Source organism: Camelus bactrianus, chromosome 2, assembly GCF_048773025.1.
Source record: "Camelus bactrianus isolate YW-2024 breed Bactrian camel chromosome 2, ASM4877302v1, whole genome shotgun sequence".
NCBI lineage: Eukaryota > Metazoa > Chordata > Mammalia > Artiodactyla > Camelidae > Camelus > Camelus bactrianus.
Window position 1 is genome coordinate 112525960 of NC_133540.1, and position 14280 is coordinate 112540239.

The following is a 14280-nucleotide window of genomic DNA, read 5'->3' on the forward strand; positions in this document are numbered from 1 at the left end:
TATCAAAGAGTTTATAATTTAGTTGTAGAAATGACAAACACACAAAATTACTACAATTAAAAAAATAGATAATGAATATAAGAATAATAACAAATGCTGTTAAATGCCAAAACAAATGATCATTTTATGTTAAATTAAAGTTTGGTTCATGGAGATAATTCTAATTTAGCTCTAAGTTGCAAATATTTTCATTGTTAAAAATTAAGAGTTCTACGTCTTGGACAAAGAACATACAGTAAGTCGTAGGGGTTTTGGATTCCTAAAAGACAATTTGGTATAAGAAATGAAGTCTAGACTCAAAATACTTCAGTCTGAGTTTCTGATCCATGTTCCTCTTACATACTGTCAGCCTCATCTGTGCTCCAGTCCAAATGTACTAGAAAGTATCCACAGCTACATAACAAGGAACACTTCAGTGTGCTAGACAAGTTGGTCTATCAGAATTTTCTACATGAGGTGCTGAAAATCTCACTTGTACAGTCAAAGTGCAATGGATTTCTTTCTAATTACCATTTTAGTAAAGTATCATAGAATGTCAGACAGATATTTGCTTAAATATAAGAAAACTTTATTTCTAAGAATTGCTCTTATAATTTCATAAAACATGTGCTTTTGCATGTAAAATTTAGATTCTTATGATAGAAGCCCTGAATTAATAAAATATGCATATAAATCCAAAAATGTAGCTGGCATCTGCTTGCAGTTTGGGTACATATTCTTTCTGAGACAAAACACTAACTAAATGGGGTCTGACTCAATGAACTAAAAGAACATTGATATTTCCTCCACTTAAAATAATTGGAGTTTTTTCCTACTATTGCAAGGCACATCTTAAAGAAATATTGTTGACCTTCTCCCGCCCTCAACAATTTCCTTTTATTCATAATACAATACATTTCTGAGGCACTGAAAGTTTAGAACAAAATTATATATGAAAGAAGGAGGAGTTTAAATGAAAACTGCAGGCAACAGATGTTTGGACAAGTAATGGTTTGGGAACACTGTCCAATCAGACTTAACTTTGTTAAATTATTCCACTAAGGTCTGTAACTATGGCAACAAAAAGGTAGAATCTTAATGTATCATAAAATAAATAAGAGCAAAGTTTAAAACTAATAATTGTACTTCCACAAACCACTTGTTTATACTAGGGTTACTGTCATTTTAGCTTTAGCATATATAATCTTTTTTCCTTAACAATCTAATGGAAAACCATCCTTCTTAAAATTAAACAAGTTGTTAAAGGTTAAAAAAAATCTAAACATACAGAGTTGACTCTGTATCCTCAGGTTCTACAACCGTGGATTTAAACAACCACAGAACTAAATATGTTTGAATCCAAAGATGAGAAACCTGCACTTGACGGCTACTATGTTATTTTAAGCTCTTCCAAAATATCGGGGTATTTTTAGTGATATATAATTCATAGTTTTCATTTGTATGCAGGTGAAAATTTTCAGTAGAACTTTCTAGTATCAGAGAAACTATCTGTAAATTGAGAAGGGGTCATAAAACATAGGAAATAAACATTCTGGGTTTTTCATAAGGCTAAAACATTTAAGTTATAAAGACAACACTCTCTATGTAAAAAAAAAAATCACCATTTTAGAGTCATAATGAAAACTAATTATATATTTAAAATTAAATTGAATAATGTAAGTGAGGATCAATTCACTCCATTTATCCCATCTGAATATTAATATTCTCCATTAAAACAAACAAGCATTAAGTCAGAAAATTTGTTTTAATAGCTGTTCTGCTTCCACACTAAAACTGAATATATTTGTTTTACTTTTTGAAGGAGTGATTAGCAGCTTAATTTTTTCGTTGTTGTACTGGACCAGCTGAGTGTCTATGTGCTACTGTAGACTAGATTTTGAAGCTCAGGGCAAAAGTCCTTGTTATGTGATCTCCTATATAGAATAACTAGTTCTAACTGAAACACCTGAATAGAACTTTTGGGGATAGTTGAACCAAATCCTAACAAAAGAATCTGGGTAGAATTCAGCTTCTTTTCCTGATAGCACATACTCTGTTAAGGGCAGCAATTATGTTCCCAAAAAAACTCACAGAAACAAAAACCAAAAAACAAAAAACTTGTTCACACAGAGTTCTCCAGGAATTGTGATTTGTGATCTCACAACTAAATACCAGATACGACCTGAGTAAACCTAAACATCACATAATGAATAAGAAAAATGTTTTCAGCATGCATACCTATGATTTTATTTGCTCTTGTTTGTTCAGATGCAATAGAAAGCGTTTACAGACAGAGATGATTTTGATAAGGCAGCACCCTGCCTTTGCACCTCCAGGGGAGGGCGAGTGGGAGGCAGAAGGCACCCTTGCCCTCCATATATTATGTAAAGTGCCACGTTAAGAAATGATCAACTCCTACAGAGAAAAGTGAGGACAAAGGAGTGCTGGTTCATTACCTTGCTTCAACTTGACCCTTAGTACACTCAAATACATATTCATGAATCCCCCCTCAACTATTGGGTCAAAAGTAGGATAAGAAAAGTATGTGGGATAATAAATGACAGTGCTTGAAATTAAAACAAGAAAAAAAAAAGTCCTGCTTATTTGACATCTGTATTTATAGTTCAATATTAACATATACTTCTTATAAGAAAAATCAGAAAACAAAAGCATTTACCAAAAATCTGAATTCATTACTTTTAATAGTTTTTTTTAGTAAGATACAAAGGTCAGTAATTGCTATTAGGTTCCATTTGAACATACTGAATATTTAGCAGAAAAAAACACAGCTTATTGGAGTAGAATTTATTTATTAACATAGAAAAATAATGGAAAACAGAGATCTTTAATCCTTTTAATAAATTCAATCTCACAACCCCAAAGTACATAAAATCATCACATTGCTTTTCTGTATTGTGAAAGGCTTCTTTACGCCTGGCCACACATCAGATTGGAAGCAATGTGAGTTTTTATTCTGGATATATCTGATGCACTTGACAGTTGTTTAATAAAAAATTGGGATAATTAGACATTTTAATTATAAATATGATATAATTAAAATGTGACAAAATAAAACTTCTTATGACAGTGTGGATGTGAATTTACATTTATATTCACATATATATATTTAGAAATTTGTGGAATAAATTTATCTGAAATGTTGAATTTATCTCATCCATAATATTTAAGATAAAAAATAGGAACAAGATATAGATAAATAATTTGTATTTATTTGTTCTGTTTTTTATTTACAGATAACCCTATTATTTTTACATTGTATTTACTCATTCAGTGAAAACCAACACAAAGAGATGCAATCCAAATTTTTCTCTACTTTTGTTTCTACAAATAGATGTTTCTGGATCTAGTAGGGAAAAAGTTGTATGAGAAAAAGCTAGATATTCAAGAAAAGGTGGGAAAAAAGCCTCTAAAGCCTCTCATCTCCAAAGGTAACAGTGTTTGTATACCTTCCATCTTCTTTTTCTTTCTATTTCCTTTGATTATAATGTGAAAAATTTATAATTTTGAGGGCAAGAAAATCTAAAATAGAATTCAACTATTTTTCTCACTATAAGCCATAATCCCACAATCCTTTCTCATAATGAATGACTGACAGAATGAACTAATGAATAAATCAGTGAAACACTGAAGAAACTGAGGAGTGCTTGTGACTCTGCTTTATTCTACCCTGAATTATAAATACAATATTTCAACAAAAATTCTTAATTTGATAGTTTCTGTGATAATTTTGTAGTTAGGATATAAAATTTTCATCACAACATTTTAAGAAGAACAATTAAATAAATGAAAATAAGTATCTTATCTGCCAGATGTTCATGCTAACAGAAAAATGTGAGTTCACATACTTTGAGGTCAAAGTTAAGATTAGGTCATAGGGATATGATTTTCTTATGTTTGCAAATAAAAGTAATTGAAACACAACTTAGTAATTTTGAATATAATTTGATGAATTTGGCCAAACAGAAAATATACAAACACTTACTCACTTGTTTATTAATAGTTAGTACAAAATATTCATTGAGATAGTAACTTATTTCTTAAAAGCATGGGCTTGAATATCTTGGAGTCAGACTTTGTGTTTTGATGGTGTGTGTGTCTTGGGCAAGTATCTTAACCTCTTTATTTCTTAGTTTCTACGTGTTTTAGGAAAATTTTAGGGTATTTGATAGTTCATCATAAGTGCTGTTTATGTTTAATACAACAGTTTTGTAAAAAACTTAGATGCATGCTTTTATATAAAAGCTTAATAAATATTAACAGTGATTTCAGTGAAAGTCTATGCATTCTATATCCTTACTGTGCTTTAATTAACTCTTCTTATCAATTCTTACTAGCTTACCTGTTATACATGTATTTATCAATGCTGACACCAATTTATTTATTTACATGTTTTTTGCACATCTCACCAGGATAATATAAATTCCCAAAGGGAACGAGTTTGCAATTTAAATCATTTCATACACTTATTTAACATTTGCATTTCCAAATATATGAATCTTCAGTGTCTTTTTCACATATTAAAACTTGAGGTCTTAGATCATTCTGACAGAAAATAAATAAGTAAATGCCCACCTTAAATGCCACACTTGACCAAACTGACTTAAAAGATTGTATAGAACATTCCATCCAAAAGCAACAGAAAACACATTCTTTTCAAGTGCACATGGAATAGTCTCCAGGATAGATCACGTGCTAGATCACATTCTAGGCCACAAAACAAGTTAGACTAAATTTAAGACAACTGAAATCATATCAAGCAACTTTTCTGACCACAACACTTTGAGACTAGAAATCAACTACAAGAAAAAAACATAAACATGTGGAAGCTAAACAATATGCTACTAAACAACCAATGGATCACTGAAGAAATCAAAGAAGAAACTAAAACACACACACACAGACACAAAAACCTTGTAACAAATGAAAACAAATAAAGACAGAACCACCCAAAATCTATGGGACATAGCAAAAGCACCTAAGAGGGAAGCTTACAGTGACATAGGCCTATCACAGGAAACAAGAAAAACCTCAATTAAGCAACCTAAACTTATACCTAAAAGAACTAGAAAAAGAAGGAAAAAACAAAACCTGAACTTAGAAGAAGGAATTAAATAAAGATCAGAACAGAAATAAATAAAATAGAGACTCAAAAAAAGAAAAGATCAATAAAATTAAAGGCTGGTCTTTTGAAATGATCAACAAAATTGATAAAACTTTAGCTAGGGTATTCAAGAATAAAAGAAGAAGGGCCAAATCAACAAAATCAGAAGTGAAAAAGAAGTTACAACTGATACCACAGAAATACAGAGGATCATAAGAGATTATTGCAAACAATTATACACCAATAAAATGTACAGTCTAGAAGAATGGGCAAATTCCTAGAAATATACAGTAACCCAAGGTTGAACCAGGAAGAAATAGGAAATATTAACAGACCAATTACTAGTAATGAAATTGAATCATTAATTCAACAAAATAAAACAAAAAAACAAAAAAAGACCTCCCAACAAACAGAAGTCCAGGATCAGTTGATGTCACAGGTAAACTGCATCAAACAGTTAGAGAAGAGTTAACATCTATTCTTTTCAAAGTATTCCAAAAAACTGCAGAAGAAATACTTCTGAAATCATTTTCTGAGTTAATACTGGAAGGATGCTGAGAAAAGCCAGGCAGAAGAGAATAAAAAAGCAAAAGGTGTTTGTTGAGAATCACCTTGGCAAGTGCAAGGAATTCAAAGGAAGACTGGTATGACTGAAGGCTTGTGAAAGAGTAGTGGCAGTCATATAAATGGGATAGGATGGAGGCAGGAAGTTTATGTAGGCCTTTATATGTCATAGGAAGAGGCTGAAAGTTATTCTTTCAATTCTAGATAAATTCCAAAGATGTTTTACAAGACAGTGCAGTATAGAGGTTACAGTGTAGGCTGTGGTTGTAACTGTTTGAGTATAAATTTTGTCTTACCGCTCTTCGGGAATATGTTTTTATGGTCAAATCAACAGGATTTGTGTAAGAGTGGAAATGTGGAGATGAGGAAATAGGACCACTGATGTTTCCCTAGATTATATTTCCCCTTGCATTTTTTGTTATTAAAGTCTTTTTACATCTAGAATCTTGCCAAGTACTATTCATTAAACATTTCATTACCTTAGGTTATTTAGTTTTCTTCAACATACATTAAATTATTCAGATTCTAGGCTCCCATTTTGTATATAAATCAGGCTCTCTACTCTGGAAAAAAGACCATAAATGGCTAGTCATTGGAAGCTTAATATATGCCTTAATTTCTGCTAAGTCCTTTCAGTTGCCTTTTTTTCCTCTGAAGTTTCTACTTTCTTATCAATTGACTTCTTCATTTGAACTTTTAAAAATAACTCACATTTGGTTATCATCATATTGAGCATATATTTATTTTGGGAGAAACTGACATCTTTATAACATCTAACATCCAGATACAATGTAGAATTTTCTCTACATTTGCTCAGATTTATTTTGTAGTTCTTAAGAAAAATGTATGTATGTATGTATGGGATATATTTAAAATATACAGTTGTCCATTGATATTTGCAGGGGATTGGTTCCAGGAGCCTCTGTGTATTACAAAATTCTCAGATGCTCAAATTCCATAGCTGGCCCTCTGTATCGGAGTTTCTGCATCCCTGGCTTCAATCAACTGCAGATTGTGTAGTACTGCCTATATTTATTGAAAAAAAATTCCCCAGTAAGTGGATACTCACAGTTAAAATCCATGTTGTTCTCTGTGTCCTTTTGTCTATTTATCTGTCTTTCTATTTATCTATCATCTATCTGACATATCATGTAGGTAACACAAAGAATATCCTACATATTACCTGTGAGATACTTTACATTTTTATTGTCTATAGAAATAATATTTCATTTATTAATTTTTTTAAATTAAAGAATAGTTGATATACAATATTATATAAGTTATGTGTACAATGTAGTGATTCACAATTTTAAAGATATACTCTATTTTTAGCTATTATAAAATATTTGCTATATTCCTCTTATTGTACAATATATCCTTGAAGCTTATTTTACACTGGAGTCAGGAAGCATGATTCCTCCAGCTCTCTTCTTTCTCAAGATTCTTTTGGCTATTTGGCTCTTTTGTATTTCAATACAAATTTTACAATTATTTATTTTAGTTCTGTGAAAAACGCCATTGGTATTTTGACAGGGATTGCACTGACTCTGTAGATTGCCTCAGGTGGTATGGTCATTTTAACAATGTTAATTCTTCATATCCAAGAACATAGTATATATTTTCATTTGTTTGTTTGATCTTCAATTTCTTTCATGAGATTTTTCTACTTTACCAAGTACAGGTCTTTTACCTCTACAGGTAGGTTTATTCCTAGGTACTCTACTAGTTTGGATGTGATGGTAAATGGGATTGTTTCCTTAATTAATCTTTCTGATATTTTGTTCTTAGTGCATAGAAATGAAACAGATTTCTGTATGTTAATTTTGTATTCTTCAACTTTACTGAATTCATTGATGAGCTCTGGTAGTTTCCTGGTGGCATCTTTAGGATTTTCTATGTATAGTATCATGTCATCTACAAACAGTGACCGTTTTACTTCTTCCTTTTCAATCTGTATTCCTTTTATTAATTTAGATTTCTTTTCCAATTGCTGTGACTTTAGAACTTCCAAAACTAAGTTGAATAAAAGTGGCAAGAGTGGACATTCCTGATCTTAGAGGAAATGCTTTCAGCTTTTTATCATTGAGCATGATGTTAGCTGTGTCTGTCATATACAGCCTTTATTATGTTGAGGTATAGTCCCTCTCTGCCCATATTCTGGAGAGTTTTTATAATAAATGGATGTTGAATTTTGTAAAATCTTTTATTCATTTTTTTAAATTATAGTGCATATCTCCTTTGTTTTCCCCAGCTGCCTAGATTTTTTAAAAAAATCATATCTTCAAATAAGGAAATTTCTAACATTTTTACATAGGTGAACCTCCTTCGTTGCTGTTATTGTTCATGCACTGACCAATCTGTCCTTGAATAATTTTAAAGAATATTAGTAATATTGGGCATAAGTGCTTCTATTAAATCATCATTTAAGATTATACTGGCAACAAGCTTGATATAGATTATCTTCAACATACGAAGCTTTATAACATTTCAGTTATTTAAAAGACACTTTTCTGCTACTAAAATTTAATTTTTTCCAGACACTAAAATAGATGCAATCCTTCTCCAAAGTAGTATACACATTGCTAACAAAATGGGGATTATAGAGATAAGTTTACAGATGAGGTGAGAAATTGACCAAGTGTAGATCAACTGAAAGAGAAGTAGAGATATGTTTCGGTAAGACAGAATTTTGGTCTTGTTAATTTGGCTGTTATTTGATATTGAAAATTTGTCTCAATATAATATTATGCTGCTATGAATGATTCTGGATATATTTGGGGTTAATTAAATAATTGTTTTTTGAGCATTACAAATGAAAAAAGAAAATTGTTATGCCTCAATAATTTCTCAAAAATTATATTTGTAGTTATGTGAAAGTCTGGTTTAATTTTACTAGTTGTCAAGTTGGATTGATTAGTTAAATGAATTTCTGTTCAGTGCTTATACTAATGTGACTTTTAAATTAATGTTTCTGCTTCATTTCATTCTGAAAAAAACTGGGGCTATTATGAACAGAACTGTGCTCCCCTCAAAACTCATGTTGATGTCCTAACCCTCAGTACCTCAGAATATGACTATAGTTGGAGAGAGACCCTTAAAGAGGTAATTAAGATAAAGTGAGGCCATGATGGTGGGCCCTAATCTAATTTCACTGGTATTCTTGTAAGAAGAAATTAGAATACAGGGAGAAACACCAGAGGTGTGCATACAGAGGAAAGACTATGTGAGGACACAAAGAGAAGGTGGCCATCTGCAAGCCAAGGAGAGAGGTTTCAAGAAAACGAACCCTGCCAGCACCTTTATCTTGGACATCCAACCTCCAGAATTATGGGAAAATAAATTTTTGGTGTTTAAGCCACCCAGTCTGTGATATTTAGTTATGGTACTCCAGTATATTAATACAACAGCCTAGAAAAGTGAAATCATTTGTCTAAGACCAGTTAGTGAGAAGGAGCTCTTAGATGCCGATGGAGATAGAGCATACTCTAATGGCTTTGTATACATTATGTCGCCCAAGACACTAAAATTAATTTTTATCATAACATTAGTTTTTTCTTTACTATTTTTAAAAATGTGCATTTTTCATTCAAAATATAAATTCAAAATGAATACAAACATAATTTTATTGGAACTATAGGAATGTAGGGGTTTAATGCTAGAAAAATTTGGAAATTCTTACTTATTTTAAGTAAAAAAATGTAACATCTATCTCAGAAATGTTGACCTTTTTATACCCAAACAAGTTTTTCTCAGTAACGAAACAGATTTTTCTCTAGGAAAAAAACATCCTTCCTTTGATCTCATGAAATATTCAAGGCGATAATGAAGCATGTTTTGCCTTCTTGTAAACCTGTTAAAGTATTATTTTTCTTGAGGTTGACGGTGGTGAAAATTTTATCACGCAGCATGAAATGTGTTATTTTGATACATTGACACCATATCAAAACTTATCCTTGCACATTCAACTTTGTGACAAAGAGTATTTTCCTATGAATTTCACAGGCAATTTCCATGGGATTTCAAAAAAAGTATTAGTTTCAAATGTTGAGTGGCTTTTTTACTGTTAACTGGTAAGGACAGGTTGATGAATATATTGATGTTGAATTAATATCACATTATAACCTAAGGCAAATCCGTAATGTAATTTCTGACGTGGATATTCATCTAAATTTGAAAAAAAAAGATCTTTGGAATTAAAGTAATTAACAATCTTACTTTCCACTTTCATGTACAGAACTCTCATTAATGTCACTGTGGGCCCATGGTTTTAACAGGATAGGAACAGAATTTTAAAAATCTATTTCCATGATCAAAGTATCAAGAATTCAATTTTACTGTCTTCCTTTTGTTCTTCTTTAATTCTGAGTTTATGAGATTTCTACTTTAGGAATGTAAGATTAGTGAAGGGGTGGAGGAAAGGGGAGAGGAAGAGTGCTTCACACAAGAAATAGTAACAAATAATAAAGCATGATAATTTGGAATGATGTCTTTCCATTATTTGTGATCACACATGTAATCAATTTCCGAGTCTTATCTTCCTAATTTCCTTCTTCTCAACAGTCCATATTGTCAGTTCCCATTGCCACGACCTTAGATCAAGTTACCTTTATTTTTCAACTGAACGCAGCAACAATATCCAAGTGGATCTTCCAGTCTTCACTTTCATCTCCGTCCCATACACGCTATAAAACTGCAGCCTCAGTGATTATTTTAGGACTAAAATGGGATCATGCCACTCCCCAGCATAAAGTATTTCAATATCTCCTAATAACTTCCATGACGAAAAACTTATGCTTGAATTACTGAATGAATTACTGTTCTCTTGTTGTTAGTGAAATATCAGCTCCATTATGCCTTACTCTTGATTTTACTTTCCTTATTTCCTATATAGTGAGAATCATCACTGTCCTGTTGGTTTGCAAGGATGCCCACATACATCTAACTACATATACCTACTATCAAATATCTTCCCATACTCATGCTTTTCTTTTAATGAAGGAAGATATGTTGCTGCCAAATGACATCAGTAGGATTTTTTTACTTGTTTTTTAAGACTTCACTCAAATACTGTCTCCTCCAAGAATTACCTAAAAGTTTATGACCCCAGCAAAAATTAACTACACATTTCTCTGCAGCTCCACAAAATTTTATAGCACCAAAATAATGCATCATATTCTGCCTGCTTTTATACTACATGTAATCAACTTAAAAGAGAGCTGTATTTTAATACATGTTTACAACCTCCTAGAGTTTAGTCACTTTTGTAGTATAACAATGAAGAGATGTTTTTAACTTGAATGATTATTAATCTGTACATACGTTCATATTCATATGTACACACATACTCATGTGCACACACATGTAAAATTTTCCTTAACAAAAATCTCCGTTTGACAAATGTGAAATGTGTATATATGTGTGTATGTACATATACTTATGTCAGATATAAGGTACTTGAAATTTTTATGCTTTCTTCTTTTTGTTTCATAATAATCCAAGTGGCTAGAACATGACTATGTTAACGGGACAGGGGTTAAGTGGTTCATGTTACATTACTACATATATAATGCAAAGCCTGCTTTATAATATACGCACTCTGCTATATCTCACAAATAGATTTTTAAAAGATTAATACCAGAAAGTGTGATCAACACAAATCTGAATGGCATTAGACATTTCAAATATTGGATAGGAAGTTTAAAACTGTATTTGAAGAAGTGGAACATCCTTCCTGAAGTCCTCTTGGAACAGGTTGTTTTCATTTATTTTCAATAACTGAAACCACCAAACTCAAATGTTTAAAAATAAAATTTAATAGTAAGTCTGAACTTTCTCTTTTCAAAGATCCATCAGTGCTACCTAGGCTTCAGAGTCAGAAAGACAGATAACATCAGAGCACATTCTCCCTCAGGCATCTATCTAGCTTCCCTGCTCTCTCATTCTGATGACATACCTGAGTAATTTTAGCAAAGCCTGATTAACCGGGGCTTTCCATCGTTTAATATGGTGTTTCTTAATGACAGTTGAGAACAATTGTGGAGCTGTGATTAACACCCTTTGACCTTTAGCTTAGAACTATAGATGCTTCAATTGATGCACTATATAGGCCTTTTGTAAATGAAAATGGCCCCAAGGAATGCATTTTGGTGACAAGACAGAAAAATCTGAGCAGAATGGAATTTTTCTGCATTTATTTCTTGTGTAATAGATGAATTGAATAATAGTATAAAGCTATTCTTGAAATGACTGTCAGGGGAAATCCTTGAGTTAAGAACATTTAAGTACCTAAATGATTAACTTGAGCCTTATTCAAGCATAACCCCCAAACCCAAACAAAATCCTTTTGCTAATGTAACCAAATCACAGGAAATTAAATAGGCTCAAGTGGAATTTTAGTGGACTGAATTTATCTAGATTATTTAAAAACGTAAAGTGCTGGAGAAATTACTTTATAATAATCATGTACTTGATATGAATCTCAGAAATTACTTTTGGGAGTCTAGCGGTAAATTATTACCATTCTTGGGTCTTAGGCAGATGCTTATAAGTGTCCATCAACACCAGCCAGACCTACTGTGTGCCTACCTGGAAAGTCAATCACCTTGCTGTCGTGGGATCCTGGAAAATAATTTGAGTAAGAAAAGAGGCCTCAAATCTAAGTAATTTTCTTTTTGATGGTAATATTAAATAATTACAGATATTAAAATAAGGTAACTTTCATATGAAAATTCACAAGAGAAACATAGTCCATTAACTTGCTTTATATGGCATAATGCAGGCATACAAGTTTTTGAAAAGTGGGATATGCTGGTAAATTCATTATTTGAGTTAAGAACTTCGTTGCTATAATAAAGCAGTAATTTTTAAATTTTTTGTAAGTCCCAGGAAACACCACAGAATTCTGCTATCTCTCGACATCATAGTTTTGAGTGTCTTTTAGGTTAAATTACAATCTAGTCTATTCTAATGTTTGGTCAACGATGTCTTGCAGTTAATTAGGGTGTGGTTAAATGTCAATTACCTATTAGTATACAGATTGAACATATTTAAACATTCTAGTTCTAATGATCGTTATCAATAAGATCCCAGGAAAATATGAACATCCAAAAGTTTGGGTGGCATAAAATGCAAAAAGCACAATTTGGGGATTAAGATATGAGGCACCTTAGATAATGAGGTTAGCTATAAGAAGTCATTGGAAATTGCTCAATATAAACAGTGAAATATTTGCATTTTCCTCCATGTTTATTTACTCCTAAGAGCTCTTTCAGATTAACATATTGCATGTGTCCTTATGTATCTATAGTGCATAGTAGCCATTAAATACAAAGAATGCATTATTCTCTGAATATTGATTTAATGTTTTCAAGGTATTAAAACTAAGATTTTTGTACTACTCTAAATAAATTTATTATATTTATTTTAATTTCTTATGAAAGTCCTGTCTGGGTTGCTTAATAGGCAATCATTTTTGAAACTATTACATATTAATTAGACCTAACAACTTTTTTATGCTGCATTGTTCTGTTTTGTTTTAATGCTATATTATTTTAATCCTACCTTTCTTTTCTAGGATTTATTTTTTAATTGGAAAAACTCATTGTCTTTGGGGGACATTTTAAGCATCAAATTGCTGAGTTATCATGAAAAATCACAAAAGTATAACTTTTGTAAGGCTTCTCCACTTATTAACATAATGACTCATATTTCAATTTTTAAATTTAATTGCCCATTGGAATGGGACAATGTAAGGTAAAATATCGATAAATTCTGTTCTGTAGGAGCCTTAAAATCTTGTTAGAACAAGAAGAAATCTACTTGATCAAAAGACATGGATTGCAGCTTTTGGTGCTGTAATTTGATAAGCACCTTGGTAAATCTGGATATCAATTTTGGCATCGGTACAAATAGGAATAAAAATCCCCAATGGGATTATTGATCACTGATCCACTTTGCACATGATATAGGTCATAGTTTGCAAATTTCAGAATTTAAACTGTGTATTGTAAATCATTATAACATATATAATTATATGAAGTAGTGTCAACAACTAGACTTTTCAATTAAAAAATGTAGAAGATAATCAAAAAAGATCAAATTTTTAAAGGGAAAATTAAATTGGAAAGCCTAAAGAAGGATACTATTTATATCTTCATGTATAAGAAGGGCTATTCTGTGTGTCCATTTAATAAATCATTAAGCCCATGGAATGAAAGAGCTGAAAATGGAAGATGAGAGAGACGAGGCCAAGATGGTGGAGTAGTAGGATGCTCGTAGCTCACCCTCTCCCACAGATACACCAAGAGTCACATCCACGGACCCACTCAGCCAACCAGAGCACCTGCAGAACTCCGACAGAACATCGTCCCCTTCAAAAGACAAAGATGCCAAAAATCTGGTAGGAGAAGGGAAAAAAAGAAGGATGAAAAGGCAAAACAGTGCGGGACTGGTCCCGTGGGGAGGGAGCGGCAAAGGAGGACTGGCGCTCGTTCGCTGGTCCTCCCCCTCTCCAATGGAGAGGCCAGAGGGACGGAGAAGGAGGCTCAGGTTTGTATGGAGCAGCCCTTGACTGACAGAACTAAGTTAAACAGGCACAGAGGGTCCCTGAGACACCC